Raw genomic sequence first — 19,418 nt, 5'->3', positions numbered from 1 at the left:
CATTACTCATCAGGTACCTCCAGATTCTGTGGTTGTTAGCGCTGCCAGAAAAAGAGCAAACAGTCAGTCGTCAGGAGATGCACACCCACCTGATAGGAGAGCAGGAAATTCGATGCTGCAGGGAAACAAGTGGCATCCCAAGCAGCAAATCAGTGGAGGCTAGCCAACTCACAAGCACTGTTAACTCGCTATGACAGAGCCCATTGGGACGAGATACAAGACATAATCCAGCATCTCCCCAAAGAACACCAAAAGAGGGCACAACAAGTAGTGGAAGAAAGGCAAGCCATTACTAATAATCAAATTTGATCTGTCCTAGATGCAGCAGACACTGGTGCTAGAAGTGTCAATACTGCAGTCACAATATGCAGGCATGCATGGCTCAGATCCTCTGGTTTTAAGCCAGGAATACAGCAGGCTGTGTTAAACATGCCATTCGACAAAAAGCATCTTTTCGGGCCAGAAGTTGACACAGCCATAGAAAAATTAAGAAAGGATTCAGACACGGCAAAAGCAATGGGCGCACTATACTCCACACCATACAGGGGATCCTTTCGGAAACCTCAGTTTCGAGGTGGGTTCAGACTACAGACAACAGAGGCATCCACTTCACAGGCAATACCAACCACAATACCGAGTTGGTTTTAGGGGCACGTATAAAGGACAGTACCCCAGAAATAGAGGGAAATTTCAAACCTCTAAGAAACCTCCACAACACCCTAAACTGTGACTTTTCTCAATCCCTTCCACTCCACACCTCCCCGGTGGTGGTAAGACTACAACAGTTCCACACAAATTGGCAAAACATTACCACAGACAATTGGGTACTATCAATTATCTGCAATGGCTATTGCCTAGAATTGATACACACTCCTCCAAATATACCACCAAAGTCACACAAACTATCCACAGAACACATCAGTCTGTTACAAGAAGAAGTCCAATCTCTACTGCTCAAACAACCAATAGAATTGGTACCACAATCTCAAATAGGGAAATTAGTTTACTCACTATATTTCCTAATTCCCCAAAAGGATGTCACCCTCAGGCCAATATTAGATCTCAGGAACCTCAATCTTTACATCCTGTCAGAACATTTTCACATGGTAACTCTACAGGATGTTATCCCACTACTCCAAAAACACGATTTAATGACAGCACTAGACCTCATACATGTGTATTTTCATATACCCATCCATCCTGCACACAGAAAATATCTTAGGTTTGTCATTCAAGGAAAGCACTATCAGTTCAAAGTGTTGCCCTTTGGAATAACAACAGCCCCAAGGGTATTCACAAAGTGCCTAGCTGTAGTCGCAGCCCACCTAAGAAGACAACATATACATATCTTTCCATATCTAGACGATTGGCTAATAAAATCAGTCATGCGCAGTGCCAAAATCATACGCATTACGTAATACAAACCTTGCACACACTAGGGTTCTCAATTAACTACAAAAATTCACATCTACAACTGACACAAATACAACAGTATTTGGGTGCAATACTAAATACTCAGCAAGCGCTAGCATGTCCAAATACACAAAGGATACAAGCATTCCAAAATGTAATCACACAAATACAACCAAATCAACGATACACTGTCAGGTTTGTCATGAAGATTTTAGGGATGATAGCATCATGTATTGCAATTGTTCCACACGCAAGATTGAACATGCTGCCCTTACAACAGTACCTTGCCCAACAATGGTCACAGGCACACGGTCAACTTCAAGATCTAGTGTTGATAGATCGCCAAACATGCATGTCCCTTCAGTGGTGGAATTCCACAACTCTAAGCAAAGGGCGGCCATTTCAAGACCCTGTGCCTCAGACCATAATTACAACAGATGCATCAATGATTGGTTGGGGAGCCCACCTAAACAATCACAACATTCAAGGGCAATGGGATGCCAAACGCAGACAGCTACATATTAATCACTTGGAGTTGTTAGCTGTCTTCCTAGCACTCAAAGCTTTTCAACCTCTTCTCACACAGAAGAATGTCCTTATCAAAACAGACAACATGACAACCATGTATTACCTAAACAAACAGGGAGGGACACATTCATCCCAACTCTCCCTTCTAGCCCAGAACATTTGGAAATGGGCAATCCACAACCAAATTCACCTGTTAGCACAATACATTCCAGGGATAGACAATCAACTAGCGGATATCCTCAGCAGAAATCACCAACAAACACACGAATGGGAGATTCATCCTCAAGTACTTCAAAAATACTTTCAACAATGGGGAACGCCAAACATAGATCTGTTCGCCACAAGCGAAAACACAAAGGCCCTCATTACAACCCTGGCGGTAAATTCTGCTTACTGCCGTGCCGATGGCCTCCAACATACCGTGACCGCGGCAGTAATCCGCTACGGGTATTATGACCCACACAGAGAATTCCGCCACTATGCAGACACCCAAACAAGTCCGCCAGACCAAAGGTCAGTGATAAACTGGTGATAGCAAAGTCCACACCTTCACGGCAACAGGAATACGCCCACAGTATCACGACCCACGAATCAATGCGTGTCTTTCAACCGCAGTAAGCCATTGGCGGTACACACCGCCGCACTCACAATACACACACACTTACAAAACCACACCACATTGGACAATTCAAAATACACACATACACACACCACACCCACACACTCACACCACTATAAAACACACACCCAAATTACCCACAACCCCTTACAGCGAACAATTTTGAAGCAGCAGAGAGAGTGAAAAGCAAAGAGCACACCATCATCCAGAGGCACAGAACACCATCACACATGCTCCATCCATGCACCTCACACCACCTCACACATCACCTCACACCACATCATGGCACCTAAAGACACCCCAGGTTTTCTGAAGAGGAGCTCAGGGTCATGGTGGAGGAAATCATCCGGGTAGAGCCACAGCTATTCGGATCACAGGTGAAGCAGACGTCCATTGCAAGGAAGATGGAGCTATGGCGGAGAATCATCAACAGGGTCAGCGTAGTGGGACAGCATCCAAGAGCCAGGGATGACATCAGGAAGAGGGGGAATGACCTACGGGGGAAGGTACGTTCCGTGGTATCAAGACACCAGATTGCTGTACAGAGGACTGGCGGTAGACCCCCACCTCCTCCCCCACAACTAACAACGCGGGAGGAGCAAGTCTTGGCGACCATGCTTCCTGAGGGCCTCGCAGGAGTATCAGGAGGACTGGACTCTGGTAAGTTAACTCTTCACTACTACATCCCCCACCCTACCTGCATGCCATCACTAACTCCTACCCCTACCCTCACCCCATCACTCCACCAACTCACACATACCCCACTATCTCAACCCACCCATCTCAATACCAAGCCCTGCATGCAACAACAATGCATGGACCCACATCACAAACCTGTATGGACACCGATCACCACAGCATGCCCAATAGAGAGACTCACCCAGGCCACAAACTCACCACTCACACAAGGCCAAGGCGACAGTGCAAGCACATTAATACAGGTAAATACACCCATTGCACAAGATGGCACACACAGTAACAATAACAATGCATTTACATCCCAACAGGACCCCTACCCAACATCACCGGACAGGAGGTGCCAGCCATATCCAGTCCCCCCACAGAAGAGGCCCACAGTGATGACAGCAGATCTGCACGCCTGGATCACGAGGACCAGCCTGGCCCTTCTGGGACCTCTGAACAGTCGGTTACCCTGCCACATTCACAAACCAGAACCTTCCCCCTCAGGAAACAGCACCCACCCAGCGGGCCCATGCCACTGTCCCCAGTATACGTCAGTCAGCAGTGTGTCCACCACTACAGGGACCCCAGGCAAACCCACTAACCCAGGATGATCAGGAATCTGGGGTCAGTGGCAGTGGGCACACGGTTCAGTGGACAGAGGCACAAGAAACAGGGAAGCTGGGAGGACTGCTGTGCGACAGGGGGAGGACAGGCCCAGGGGAACCGACCCTCCACGAGGCACTCTCCCAACATCATGGGAGCATACCGCCATTCCCAGGAGACCATGGGCACAGTACTGCCAAAGGTTCAGGAGACCCAGCAGCTGCAGGAGGGACAGTACATGGGGATCAGGGATGACCTCACAAAAATCTACACCATCCTGGTCACCATAGCAGGGGTGCTGGCTGATGTGTGCAAGACCACGAGGGAGGCAGTGGCACAACAAAGGACCCCCTGACACTAGCCAAACCGAGGAACAGCCTTCCACCTCCGCCAGCGCTAGTGGACAGGAGGCACCGCCACAGGACCAACAGGCCACCAGCACCCCACCCCCTGCAGAAGGAGAACCACCATGCAAACGGTCCCTGCGATCTAGGCAGAAGACAGAGAACATTGCCAAGACCTCTGCCAGGAAATAAGACTCTCCTGATTGTCACCCTTCTGTCCCACTATGTCATCCTGTCCAAATTGAAGTGCCATTACTCCCCTTCCTATACCCCATTGGACAATGCACCTGTGATACCAAGAGACTGGACTCTACTATGGACCTACCTCCACCATCACCCCAGCCCCTTGCACATACCCCTATAATCATTAGCCCCTAAATAAACACCCTTTAATCACAAACCAATCTGGAGTCAGTCTGATCTTTCACAAATGTATAATGACAACATTAGCAACAAATAGCAATGTAAATGTTCATTTACTCATACCAATGTATGACAGTTGTTGGCCAGCAGTACACATAGCAGAAGGCAGAATGTGGTACCTAGATCTGAAAAATGGAAATCCAAAGTGAACAGTCAGTGTCCATAGACAGAGGTGAAGAGGCTTACTTGTACAATGTCCGACAGTATTCTGAAATGTGAGGAGGAGTTACAGTCTCTTATCTGTGTGTCACTGGAAGTACTGCATGATGATGTTCGTTCTGTTGTCAATATCTTCTTCCTCTGCCTCCTCTTCCTCACTGTCTACAGGCTGCACCGCTGCCACAAGACCATCACCAGGCTCATCCTCCTCCAGAAAAGGCACCTGGCGTCTCAATGCCAGGTTGTGCAACATGCAGCATGCCATGATTATCTGGCACACCTTCTGCGGTGAGTAGTATAGGGAGCCACCTGTTAGATGGAGGCACCAGAATCTGGCCTTCAGGAGACCGAGCGTCCTCTCAATAATACGCCTAGTTCAGCCATGTGCCTCATTGTAGCGGTCCTCTGCCCTTGTCCTGGCATTCCTCACTTGGGTCAGTAGCCAGGAGAGGTTGGGGTAACCAGAGTCACCTGCAAATTCCGAGGAATACCTGTTAGACACACACTAACCCTTAGGGACTACCCCATACCCAGACACCTACTCATACTGTGTGGGGACCTTGGGCTCACCTATTAGCCACACCCCGTGCCTCTGGAGTTTGCCCATCACATAAGGGATACTACTATTCCTCAAAATGTAGGTGTCATGCACAGAGCCAGGATACTTGGCATTCGCATGGGAGATGTACTGGTCCGCCAAACACACCATTTGCACATTCATCGAATGGTAGCTTTTTCTATTTCTGTACACTTGTTCATTTCTGCGGGGGGGACCATCAATAGCACCAATGATGTTGTGGATATGTCCCAGGGCATAAAAGTCAGCTTTCACTATGGGCAAATCCTCCACCCGGGGGAACACGATGTAGCTGCGCATGTGTTTCAGTAGGGCAGACAACACTCTTGCAACACGTTAGAAAATATTGGCTGAGACATCCCTGATGCCATGGCCACTGTTGTTTGAAATGAGCCACTTGCCAGGTAATGGAGCACTGACAGGACCTGCACTAGAGGGGGGATTCCTGTGGGTTGGTGGATATATGACATCATGTCTGGCTCCAATTGGGCACACAGGTCTTGGATTGTGGCACGATCAAGTCTGTATGTGATTATGATGTGTCTGTCTTCCATTGGCAACAGGTCCACCAGGGGTCTGTACACCGGAGGATGCCGCCATCTCATCATCTGCCTCAGCGGTTGTAGCCTATGGAGGAGAACGGTGAGCAGAGGGTCATTTACCACATAGGTTGCACAACTGTGTCTGCAGTAATGTTAGTAAATCTGTGTGAAGTAGTTTGTCCGTATATGTGCCAGAATGTGCTGTGATGCAGTTAGGTGCCATGCCATGTGCCCCCCCTGAAATGGCGGCTGCCTGACTTGTTAGGAGGGACAAGGGGAAATGAGGTAACTGCGCTGGCGTTGTGAAGCTTCGCGGTAGGCGGTCCAAGACCACCGAGCAACTCAGCATTGGTTATCATTGGGCCCTATGGGTTCCAGGAACCAATGGCCATGTACGCCGGCGGTGGTGGTACGCACCACCGCGGACTTGACCGCCATTTTCTATCTGTTCACTCACTTGATACCTGACCTTCAACAGGAGAGGACCTACACTGCAAGTGCTGCTGTGACCTCAGTCTGGAAGCGACAATGGCTCGAGTGTCTGGGGAAAGGGCCCCTGCCTTCACTGCAGAGGAGTTGGACAAACTGGTGGATGGGGTCTTCCCCAGTACACGCTACTCGACGGTCCTCCAGACAAACAGGTGAGTACACTGCGTGGGCAATGCCTGTTTGGAGTGGTGTGCATGGAAGATGTTGGGGGGGGGTGCTGAGAGCTGCATGTGAGGATGGTCAGTGTATGTGCTTCAGGGCATGGGTGGGAACTGGTGGCCAATGAGTATGACGGTCCGGACGGGTGAGTAATTTCCTATGCTCCTGTACCTTTCCTCTAGGTCTGCGTCCAGCAGAAGAAGGGTATTTGGCGTGCCACCGCCAAGGAAGTGCGGACCCTGGAGTTCTATCATAAATGGAGCACCCACTGCCGCAAGAGATGGGAGGACCTGCGCCGCTGGAGCAAGAAGACGGCGGAGGCCCAGCTGGGGCTGGCTTCCCAACGTGGAAGGGGTGCCCATCACACCATGACCCCCCTGATGTTCCGCATCCTGGCGGTGGCCTATCCGGAGTTGGATGGGCGCTTGAGGGCATCAAAGCAGCCACAAGGGGGTGAGAACAGTTTCAGAAATCTGACTCTGCGCGGTTTAGGAACTAGCTGGATGTGGGGTGTGGGCTGTGGGCTGTGGGTGCCTCTAGGCCAGGGCGATCATGCCAGGGTAGCTCCCTTGTTTTCAGGCTCTGAAGCACCCCTACCCAATGGTACAATTGGACAGCTACTAGTGTGCAGGGTCCTGTGGGTGTCAGGTGTGCATATGTTGGCGTTAGGCATTGTACCCCATGGGGTGCTGACTACCATAGTGACTGGTTGGGCAATGCCTGGTGCACAGGGCAGCTCTGTGTGTGTTGTGTCTGCCAACGGTAGTGGTGTTGCTGGCATTGATCATGTGTGTCCTCTGTCTTTTCCCCCCTTCTTGTTTTGTCATCCTGTCCTTGTGTGCATTAGCATCATCTGTCGGAGGAGCAGAGGCACCGGCGACGGAGGGAGCTGCATCCCACATGGCCCAGGAGGGTGAATCCACGGAGGGTGAAGACACCAGTGGGACGGAGGGCAAGGGGAGCCCCATGACGGGGACAGGAGGGGATACCAACGACAGCGGCGACTCCTCTGATGGAAGCTCCCTGGTGGTGGTGGACACCTTTGTGCCCACCCCAACAACAGGTAGAGCTGCCACCCCCCTACCAGCACCGCCCTCCCAGCAGGCCCTCAGCGAGTTTCCTATGCCTGCCCACCCAGGAGGGTGGGCATCTCCTTTGCCACAGGCACCTCAGGCCCTGCCCCAGTCAGCCCTGCTGCCCTCAGTGAGGAGGCAATTGACCTCCTGAGATCCCTCACTGTTGGGCAGTCAACCATTCTGAATGCCATCCAGGGTGTCAAGAGGCATTTGCAGCAAACAAATGCATGCCTTGAGGGCATTCATTCTGGCGTGGCGGCCCAACAGAGAGCATTTCAGGCTTTGGCCTCAGCACTGATGGCAGCCATTGTCCCTGTGTCCAGCCTCGCCCCTCCAACCTCCACTACCCAGACCCAATCCCCTCTACCTCACCCTATCCCAAGCACACCATCAGACCAGCATGCACACACATCAACACACAAAGGTGGCTCAGGAAAACATAAGCACCACACATCCCACAGGCACTCACACAAGCAACATACCCATGCACACATACCAACATCCATTTCCTCCACTGTGTCCCCCTCCTCCACATCCTCCACCTTCGTCCCAGTCTCGTCTCCACTCACAACTGCATGCACTACATCATCAGCCACTGCCTCCATCACCAGCACACCCATCACAACACACCGCTCATGTGCAATCACCACCCCCACTACCATACACACGTCCCCTGTGTCCTCTCCCAGTGTGTCTGTGAGCCCTCCTCCCAAAGTACACAAACTCAGGCACATACCCACTAAACAGCCATCCACCTCACAACAGCCTCCAGCCCATGCACCTTCGCCCAAACTCAGCAGACGTACACCTCCTACAACCACTACCTCTTCCTCCACTCCCACACACTCTGCATTTTCCCGTCCCAGTGTCTCTAAAAAACTTTTCCTAGCTAACATTAACCTCTTCCCTACACCTCCCCCCGTCCTTTCCCTAGGGCCAGGATGTTTAGATCCCAGCCCAGCACCTCAGCCACCAAATCTGCATCTGCTGTGGTCCCTGCAAATCCGAGAGGCTCGAAGGGGGCACCCGTCAGAGCTGCCAGTGTGCCACCTACAGATATGAAGGACCACCCTATCCACCACCTTCAAAGGTCAAGAAGGGCCCGGCTTCCAGCAGGGGAAAGTCATACCACCCACCCAGCAAAGCCTCGCCCAAACACAGAGAGGACAGTGCTAAGGTCCCTGCAGCGACTGCCAAGGTGGGGAAGGGCCACAAGACAAAGGGCAAGTCACCTCAGGGCACGATGCCTCCTGGTGAGGGGCTAGTGACCACCATTTTGTCAGGGAAGGCAGTGACCTGCACCACAGTCACCACCGCCGCTTCAACTGCCACCTGCACCGCCGCTGCTACGTCAGTCTGCAGCATCCTCCACAAGGATCAGCCATCCGAGGCTGCCCGAGACGGTATGGTGTCTCCCTCCACCACAACAGACACTTGCATGGCGGCCAGCAGCGGCAGCATCTCCGCCGCAGCATCTCCTCCGCAGCCACTGCCACCTGCACCACCATCTGCACCGCCACATGCCCAGCCGTTACCACTCTGTCGGATGTCAGCAGCATCCCCAGTGGGCAGCCGTCAGAGTCTGCAGGTGAGGTCCTGGACCCTGGATAGGCCACTTGAGGCACCACCTCCAGCACTGGCACGACCAGCAGTTGCCAGCCTAATTCGCTGCAGGATGGAGTGTGGCTCTGCCTCCATGGAGTATCATGCTACCTGTTCCAGGTACATCGCGTGGCTCAGACACCCAGGTGAGAGGATGTGAACTGCCCCACCCCAGGTGCAGCATCACTGGGCACAAAGACCCCTCCAGAACCAGTGGAAAAATGTATCCACACACCCAGTCCTTGGCAGGATCAAGCACTCTGGGCACAAAGCCCCCTCCAGAACCAGTGGAACATGTCACCCACTAGTGAGACTGTGGCCTTGCACTCCCTAGGACCCAGCAGTGGGCAACCCACCCACTTGAGAGACTTGAGAGACTGTGGCTTTGCGCTCCCCAGGACCAAGCAGTGGGCAAACCACCCACTAGAGAGACTGTGGCCTTGCACTCCCCAAGACCAGGCAGTGGGCATGGAGCCCCCTCGAGGGGCAGTGGCGTCATACCATCTTCCGGCTGAGGTGCCCCCCCCCTTCCACCTGAGGTGCCTGTGTTTTTTTCGACCTGATGCCCCTGCATTGTTCTCTCCATTTTGAGGCAGGTGTCATGTGTGGGTTTCGCCCATGCTTTTTGGGATCACTGGTCCACGAACATTAACAAGGGACAGTGTACGGCCTTGTGTACTTAATGTAAATAGTTGTATGTACTGATTATTTGATTTTCTCTTGATATATCTGATTGTTCCAATATAACACTGGTTAGACTCATTTCCTTTTGTCCTTACGTTCTTCCAGGGGGTGACAGGGTGTATCTGTAATGTTGTTGGATATGTTTGTGTGTATGGTGTTGTGGGTGAGGGTGGAGGGTGGGGTCGTTGCGTGCTGCGTGTGTGTTACTCTCTTTTCCCTCCTCCCCTCCCCTGTGTGCTAGGTGCAGTGCTCACCATTGTCGCCGCTGCCATCTTCTTTCTACTTCGTGGTGTATTAGTAGATACACCAACATGGGTAGGATCTGCAATTCGGGCTCCATGGCGTCCTGGTTCTTTGTGGAGTGTCAAGAGGTGAGTGGTTCCCCTTCGTTGTTCTTTTTCCGCCGTGCTTTTGATTTTGTTGGTACCGCCCCGGAAAAGCTGGCGGATTGGTGCCTTGTAATAGTGTGGGCGGTACATTGTCTTCCGCCTGTCTGTTGGCAGTGACCGCCGCCGTGTTTGTTGCTACCTTTGTGGCGGTCGGAGTGTTAAAGTGGCTGTCTATGTTTTGGTTTCTACTGTGGTCGTGATCCAATTTTTTTTACCGCCGGCCTGTTGGCGGTATTACCGCCGCTTTAACACCGACCGCCAGAGTTGTAATGAGGGACAAAATGCCAAAACTTTGCATCCAGACACCCACACACCCTATCCAAGGGCAATGCTCTATGGATCAATTGGTCAGGGAGATTTGCTTACGCTTTACTCCCTCTCCCACTCCTTCCGTTTCTAGTCAACAAGTGCGACAAACTTCACTCAACATGATACTCATAGCACCAACATGGGAACGTCAACCGTGGTACACAACATTATTAGACCTGTCAGTAGTACCACACTCTAAACTCCCAACCAGACCAGATCTGTTGACACAAAACAAAAGCCAAATCGGGCACCCAAATCCCAAATCACTCAATCTAGCAATTTGGCTTCTGAAGTCATAGAGTTTGGATATTTACAACGCCCATCAGAATGTATGGAAGTTATTAAACAAGCAAGAAAACCCACTACCAGACAGTGCTATGCAAACAAATGGAAAAGATTTGTATATTACTGTCAATCTAAACATATTGACCCTCTTACAGCATCAATACAAGACATTGTATGCTATTTACTTCATTTGCAAAAATCACATTTAGCATTCTCTTCAATAAAAATTATTCTTACTGCAATTTCAGCATATTTACAAAATATACAGCACAGCTCCTTTTTTAGAGTTCCTGTCATTAAAGCTTTCATGGAAGGTTTGAAATGTATCATTCCACCCAGAACACCACCAGTCCCTTCTTGGAATTTAAAAGTAGTGCTTACGCGGCTTATGGGACCACCATTTGAGCCTATGCACTCCTGCCAAATGCAATTCTTAGCATGGAAAGTTGTCTTCCTAGTGGCAATTATTACTTTTAGAAGAGTAAGTGAAATCCAAGATTTTACTATTAAAGAACCGTTCTTCCAAGTACACAAGCATAAAGTGGTACTAAGAACAAACCCAAAATTTCTTCCAAAGGTTATATCACCATTTCATATAAATCAAACGGTAGAGCTGCCAGTCTTCTTCCCACAGCCAGATTCTATGGCAGAAAGAGCTTTACATACATTAGACATCAAAAGAGCTTTAATGTACTATATAGACAGAACTAAGCCATTTAGAAAGACTAAACAATCTTTGTAACCTTCCAAAAACCTCATACAGGCAATCCCATATCAAAACAAGGTTTAGCACGATGGATTGTAAGATGTATCCAAACAGGCTACATTAAAGCCAAAAGACAACTCTTAGTTACTCCTAAAGCACATTCTACAAGGGAAAAAGGTGCTACAATGGCTTTCTTAGGGAATATACCAATGGCTGAAATATGTAAAGCAGCCACTAGGTCAACACCACATACATTCACTAAACACTACTGTGTAGACAGTTTATCACGACAACAAGCCACAGTAGGCCAAGCGGTACTCAGAACATTATTTCAAACAACTTCAGCTCCTACAGGCTAATCACCGCTATTTTTATGGGAGGACAAACTGCTTTGTAGTCTATGCACATTATTTCAAACAACTTCAACTCCTACAGGCTAATCACCGCTATTTTTATGGGAGGACAAACTGCTTTGTAGTCTATGCACAGCATGTGTATCTGCAGCTACACATGCCATTGAACGGAAAATGTCACTTACCCAGTGTACATCTGTTCGTGGCATGTTCCGCTGCAGATTCACTGGAACCCTCCCACCTCCCCGGGAGCCTGTAGCTGTTTAAGTTGCAAACATTTGTACATATGTATATATATATATATATATATGTTCGATGGCATGTGTAGCTGCAGATACACATGCTGTGCACATCCCGCCATCTGGTGTTGGGCTCGGCGTGTTACAAGTTGTTTTTCTTCGAAGAAGTCTTTTTTTTTTTTCGAATCACGAGACCGAGGGACTCCTCCTATTTCGACTCCATTGCGCATGGGCGTCGACTCCATCTTAGATTGTTTTTTTTCCGCCATCGGGTTCGGACGTGTTCCTTTTCGCTCCGTGTTTCGGGTCGGAAAGTTAGTTAGAATCTCTGAAAAATCGTCGGTATTGTTTGCGTTCGGTATCAGGTTAGTTACAACAGATCGACACCGAATTAAGAAGAGCTCCGGTGGCCCTTCGGGGTTTTCTTCCATCCCCGTCGGGGCCTGGTCGGCCTGGCCACGTGTCTCTTCAAGGCTGATGGAACGGACCCCATTCCTCTTCTGTCCAAAATGCCATAACAAGTATCCATATACAGATCAACATCTGGTCTGTAACTTGTGTTTGTCACCAGAACACAAGGAGGATACTTGTGAGGCCTGTCAAGCGTTTCAGTCCAGGAAGACACTCAGGGACCGAAGAGCAAGAAGACTGCAAATGGCGTCGGCGCCGACAGGACAAGAGCGTTTCGAGGAGGAGGATGAAACATTCTCCACCCAGGAGTCGGACTCTGAGGAGATCGATCCTGAGGAAACGCCGAAAACCGTGAGTAAGACGTCGAAACCAAGAACTCACGAGAAAAGCGCTAAAGCCCAGGGGACGCCACCGCCAACAGGCCATGGCTTAACCCGAAAAGTAGGTGACCGTTCATTGGCACCGAAAAAGGGCGAGCTGGTGTCGAAGTCATCCGACTCCGGTCGAAATACCGGCACACAGCAATCTCGGGCCCGAGATAGTGGCTCAGAGAAGATTCGGCACCGAGACAGCGGCACCGAAACGGGTCGGCACCGAGAGAGCACAACGCCGAAAGTAAAAAAGGTTTCGTCGGAGCCGAAAAAAGCAGCCGAAAAGGTTTCGGTACCGAAATATCCGGCCTCGGAACCGAAAACAAGTTCCTACACTGAGGAACAAGGACTGTCCACACAAATGAAGACACATAGATTTGGACAGGAATTACAGGCAATAGAGCCAGATCACACACAAAAACGTCTCTTTATTCAAAAAGATACAGGGAAGATCAGCACTCTTCCTCCAGTAAAAATGAAACGCAAGCTTGCCTTCCAAGACAAAGACAAACAGCCACACGCAAAGGTGGCTAAACAAGTAACACCGCCACCATCCCCACATCACTCTCCGCAACCATCACCGGTAGCCACCCCACCAATGATGCAATCCCCAACTCATACAGGAATGAGTCAAGATGACCCTGACGCATGGGACCTTTATGACGCACCAGTGTCAGATAATAGTCCAGAATGCTATCCAGCTAAACCATCGCCACCAGAGGATAGTACAGGCTACGCACAGGTGGTGTCAAGAGCAGCTGCATTTCACAATGTCAGCCTTCATTCAGAGCCCATTGAAGACGACTTTCTTTTTAATACACTGTCGTCCACACACAGCCAATATCAGAGTCTTCCTATGCTACCCGGAATGCTAAAACACTCCAAACAAGTGTTTGAGGAGCCTGTTAAAGGGAGAGCCATTACTCCAAGAGTAGATAAAAAATATAAACCGCCACCAACAGACCCAGTGTACATTACACAACAGCTAACACCAGACTCTGTTGTAGTGGGAGCAGCGCGCAAAAGAGCCAACTCTCATACTTCAGGAGATGCATCACCTCCAGATAAAGAAAGTCGAAAATTCGATGCTGCAGGCAAAAGGGTGGCGGCACAGGCAGCAAACCAGTGGCGTATTGCAAATTCACAAGCTTTGCTAGCCAGATATGATAGGGCCCATTGGGATGAGATGCAACACCTTATTGAACATTTACCCAAGGAGTTCCAAAAAAGAGCGCAGCAAGTAGTAGGAGAAGGACAGGGTATCTCCAATAATCAGATACGGTCAGCAATGGATGCTGCAGACACAGCTGCTTGAACTGTCAACACAGCTGTAACAATAAGGAGACATGCATGGCTGCGTACATCAGGATTCAAACCAGAGATACAGCAAGCTGTGCTGAATATGCCATTCAACGGACAGCAGTTGTTTGGGCCGGAGGTGGACACTGCGATCGAAAAACTTAAGAAAGACACTGACACGGCCAAAGCCATGGGCGCACTCTACTCCCCACAGACCAGAGGCACATTTCGAAAGACACAATTTTGAGGGGGGTTTCGAGGGCAAACCACAGAAGCCACAACCTCACAAACAAAGCCCACTTACCAGAGCCAGTATCAGCGGGGAGGTTTTCGGGGACAATATAGAGGGGGACAATTTCAAAGGAATAGAGGAAAGTTCCAAAGTCCCAAAACTCCTCCAAACAAGCAGTGACATCAAGGTCACAAATCCCCAACACATAACACCTGTGGGGGGGAGACTAACCAAGTTTTACAAACATTGGGAGGAAATAACAACAGACACTTGGGTCTTAGCAATTATCCAGCATGGTTATTGCATAGAATTTCTCAAATTCCCTCCAAACATCCCACCGAAAACACACAATATGTCAAAACAACATATAGATCTTCTAGGACTAGAAGTTCAAGCATTGCTACAAAAAGAAGCAATAGAGTTAGTACCAAAACAACAAATAAACACAGGAGTTTACTCCCTGTACTTTCTGATACCCAAGAAAGACAAGAGTCTGAGACCTATACTAGATCTCAGAACATTAAATACCTACATCAAATCAGATCACTTTCACATGGTTACATTACAAGACGTAATCCCACTGCTCAAACAACAAGACTACATGACAACACTAGACCTAAATGATGCATATTTCCATATACCAATACATCCTTCACACAGAAAGTACCTAAGGTTTGTATTCCAAGGGATACATTACCAATTCAAAGTGTTGCCATTCGGAATAACAACGGCACCAAGAGTTTTTACAAAATGCCTAGCAGTAGTAGCTGCACATATCAGAAGGCAGCAAATACATGTGTTCCCGTACCTAGACGATTGGTTAATCAAAACCAACACGCTAAGACGGTGTTCACAACACACAAAATATGTCATAGAAATCCTCCACAAACTAGGTTTCTCAATCAATTACACAAAGTCACACCTTCTGCTGTGTCAAACACAGCAATACTTAGGAGCAACAATCAACACAGCAAAAGGGATTGCCACTCCAAGTTCACAAAGAGTTCACACATTTCACAATGTGATACAGACCATGTATCCAAATCAAAAGATACAAGTCAAACTGGTGATGAAACTACTAGGCATGATGTCTTCATGCATAGCCATTGTCCCAAACGCAAGGTTGCACATGCAGCCCTTACAACAGTGCCTAGCATCACAATGGTCACAAGCACAGGGTCAGCTTCTAGATCTGGTGTTGATAGACCGCCAAACATACATCTTGCTTCAATGGTGGAACAGTATAAATTTAAACCAAGGGCGGCCTTTCCAAGACCCAGTGCCACAATACGTAATAACAACAGATGCTTCCATGATAGGGTGGGGAGCACACCTCAATCAACACAGCATCCAAGGACAATGGGACATACAGCAAAAACAGTTTCACATAAATCACTTAGAACTGTTAGCGGTATTTCTAGCGCTCAAAGCATTTCAACCCATAATAAGACACAAACACATTCTTGTCAAAACAGACAACATGACAACAATGTATTACCTAAACAAACAGGGAGGCACACACTCAACACAGTTGTGTCTCCTAACACAGAAAATATGGCATTGGGCGATTCACAACCACATTCGCCTAATAGCACAATTTATTCCAGGAATTCAGAACCAGTTAGCAGACAATCTCTCTCAGGATCACCAACAGATCCACGAATGGGAGATTCACCCCCAAATATTAAACACTTACTTCCAAATGTGGGGAACACCACAAATAGATCTATTTGCAACAAAAGAAAACTCAAAATGCCAAAACTTTGCATCCAGGTACCCACAAGATCAGTCTCAGGGCAATGCGTTATGGATGAGCTGGTCAGGGATATTTGCTTATGCTTTTCCCCCTCTCCCACTCCTTCCATATCTAGTAAACAAATTGAGTCAAAACAAACTCAAACTCATACTAATAGCACCGACATGGGCAAGACAACCTTGGTACACAACACTACTAGACCTCTCAGTAGTATCTCATGTCAAACTACCAAACAGACCAGATCTGTTAACACAACACAAACAACAGATCAGACATCCAAATCCAGCATTGCTGAATCTAGCAATTTGGCTCCTGAAATCCTAGAATTCGGACACTTAGACCTCACACAAGAATGTATGGAGGTCATAAGACAAGCTAGGAAACCTACCACTAGACACTGCTATGCAAATAAGTGGAAAAGATTTGTTTATTACTGCCATAATAATCAAATTCAACCCTTACACGCATCTGCCAAAGATATAGTAGGATACTTACTACAATTGCAAAAGTCAAAGCTAGCTTTCTCTTCAATAAAGATACATCTGACCGCAATTTCAGCCTACCTGCAAATTACGCACTCAACTTCATTATTTAGGATACCAGTCATAAAAGCATTTATGGAAGGCCTAAAGAGAATTATACCACCACGAACACCACCAGTTCCTTCATGGAACCTCAACATTGTCTTAACACGACTCATGGGTCCACCTTTTGAGCCCATGCACTCTTGTGAAATGCAATATTTAGCATGGAAAGTTGATTTTTGATTGCCATCACATCTCTAAGAAGAGTGAGTGAAATTCAAGCATTTACCATACAAGAACCATTTATTCAAATACACAAGCATAAAGTAGTTCTACGGACAAATCCAACATTTTTACCAAAAGTGATCTCACCGTTCCACTTGAATCAAACAGTAGAATTACCAGTGTTCTTCCCACAGCCAGATTCTGTAGCTGAAAGAGCACTGCATACATTAGACATCAAAAGAGCACTAATGTACTACATTGACAGAACAAAACTAATTTGAAAAACAAAACAACTATTTATTGCTTTCCAAAAACCTCATACAGGGAATCCAATTTCCAAACAAGGCATTGCTAGATGGATAGTTAAATGCATTCAAACCTGTTATCTCAAAGCAAAAAGAGAACTGCCTATTACACCGAGGGCACACTCAACTAGAAAGAAAGGTGCTACCATGGCCTTTCTAGGAAACATTCCAATGACTGAAATATGTAAGGCAGTCACATGGTCTACGCCTCATACGTTTACCAAGCACTACTGCGTGGATGTGTTAACAGCACAACAAGCCACAGTAGGACAAGCAGTACTACGAACTTTGTTTCAAACAACTTCAACTCCTACAGGCTGAACCACCGCATTTGGGGAGATAACTGCTTACTAGTCTATGCACAGCATGTGTATCTGCAGCTACACATGCCATTGAACGGAAAATGTCACTTACCCAGTGTACATCTGTTCGTGGCATTAGTCGCTGCAGATTCACATGCGCCCACCCGCCTCCCCGGGAGCCTGTAGCCGTTTTGAAGTTGATCTTGAACATTTGTAAATTTGTAAATATATCACTTTAAACTACATTATGTACATACATGTTTACTCCATTGCATGGGCACTATTACTATGATACACAACTCCTACCTCACCCTCTGCGGGGAAAACAATCTAAGATGGAGTCGACGCCCATGCGCAATGGAGCCGAAAGGGGAGGAGTCCCTCGATCTGGTGACTCGAAAGACTTCTTCGAAGAAAACAACTTGTAACACTCCGAGCCCAACACTAGATGGCGGGATGTGCAAAGCATGTGAATCTGCAGCGTCTCATGCCACGAACAGATGTACACTGGGTAAGTGACATTTTCCTTATGTGGTAGAGGCGTCGTCCGAGTCAGAGTCCGATTCCTATGTCCCTCATGAGCTGTCTGAGATTTATCATCTGGGTGTTTGAGGCAATCTAATATTGTGTCCCATTGTCGTGCCATGTCTCTTGACCCCCCCGTGCTGCCTCTTGATGTAATATATTTCCCTCTGCCTCAGCCCATTTTATCAATGCATTCTGCCGTCTTTGAATTTGAGGGCCCTCAGCATCCTTCCAATGGCTTGTAATTTTTCTCTTGGCTAAAATCAATGCCAGTTCAGTATATTTATTGGTTGTCTTTTTAGCGGGGGCAGGGAAAATCTCCTAACAGTGCTGTCAATGGAGACAGTCTCAGTCTCCGATCCGTCATCGCGCCCAGTTTCTTAAATACCTCTTCCCAATTTGTATCTGGACTCTTCTTGGGAAACTATCCAGATATTACCAGTTAGAAGACCTTTTATGGACTTTGGGCCGTATTTATACTTTTTGGCGCACAACTGCGCCAACGCAGTTGTGCGTCAAAAAATGTAACGCCGGCTAACGCCATTCCAAAGCGCTATGTGGGTGCCGTATTTATGGAATGACGTTAGCCGGCGGAGCTGCCTGGTGTGCGTAAAAAAAAATGACTTACACCAGGCAGCGCCGGCGTAGGGGAAAATGGAGCTTGGGCGCCAAAAAATGGGGCAAGTCAGGCTGAGGCAAAATTTTCACCTCAACCCGATTAGCGCCATTTTATATGACTCCCAACCCCCATTGAAATGACTCCTGTCTTAGTAAAGACAGGAGTCATGCCCCCTTGCCCAATGGCCATGCCCAGGGGACTTCTGTCCCCTGGACATGGTCATTGGGCATAGTGGCATGTAGGGGGGCACAAATCAGGCCCCCCTATGCCACAAAAAAATAAAAATAAAATACTTACCTTAAGTTCCCTGGGATGGGTCCCTCCATCCTTGGGTGTCCTCCTGGGGTGGGCAAGGGTGGCCGGGGGTGTCCCTGGGGGCATGGGAGGGCACCTCTGGGCTCCTTCCGAGCCCACAGGTCCCTTAACGCCTGCCCTGACCAGGCGTTAAAAAATGACGCTAAAACGGCTGGACGTCATTTTTTTTGACCCGCCCACTCCCGGGCGTCATTTTTGCCCGGGAGTGTAAATACGGCGCACATGCCTCAGAGTCATTTTTTAGACGGGAACGCCTACCTTGCATATCATTAACGCAAGGTAGGTGTCCACGCTAAAAAATGACGCAAACTCCAAGATCTTTGGCGCTAGACGGGTCTAACGCCAAAGTAT

General features: G+C 48.4%; 1 protein-coding gene across 1 annotated transcript in view; it reads left to right on the top strand.

Annotated features, from left to right (window-relative positions):
* The window catches only part of LOC138268205 (neural-cadherin-like), a 506,556-nt gene that overhangs the window by 355,531 nt on the left and 131,607 nt on the right, over positions 1–19,418 (top strand). The gene's annotated exons all lie outside the window — the stretch shown is intronic.

The sequence above is a fragment of the Pleurodeles waltl genome, chromosome 12 (assembly GCF_031143425.1).
Source record: "Pleurodeles waltl isolate 20211129_DDA chromosome 12, aPleWal1.hap1.20221129, whole genome shotgun sequence".
In the NCBI taxonomy this organism is placed as follows: Eukaryota; Metazoa; Chordata; class Amphibia; order Caudata; family Salamandridae; genus Pleurodeles; species Pleurodeles waltl.
Note: the sequence above shows the minus strand (reverse complement) of the source record. Positions and strands in the feature narration are given on the sequence as shown.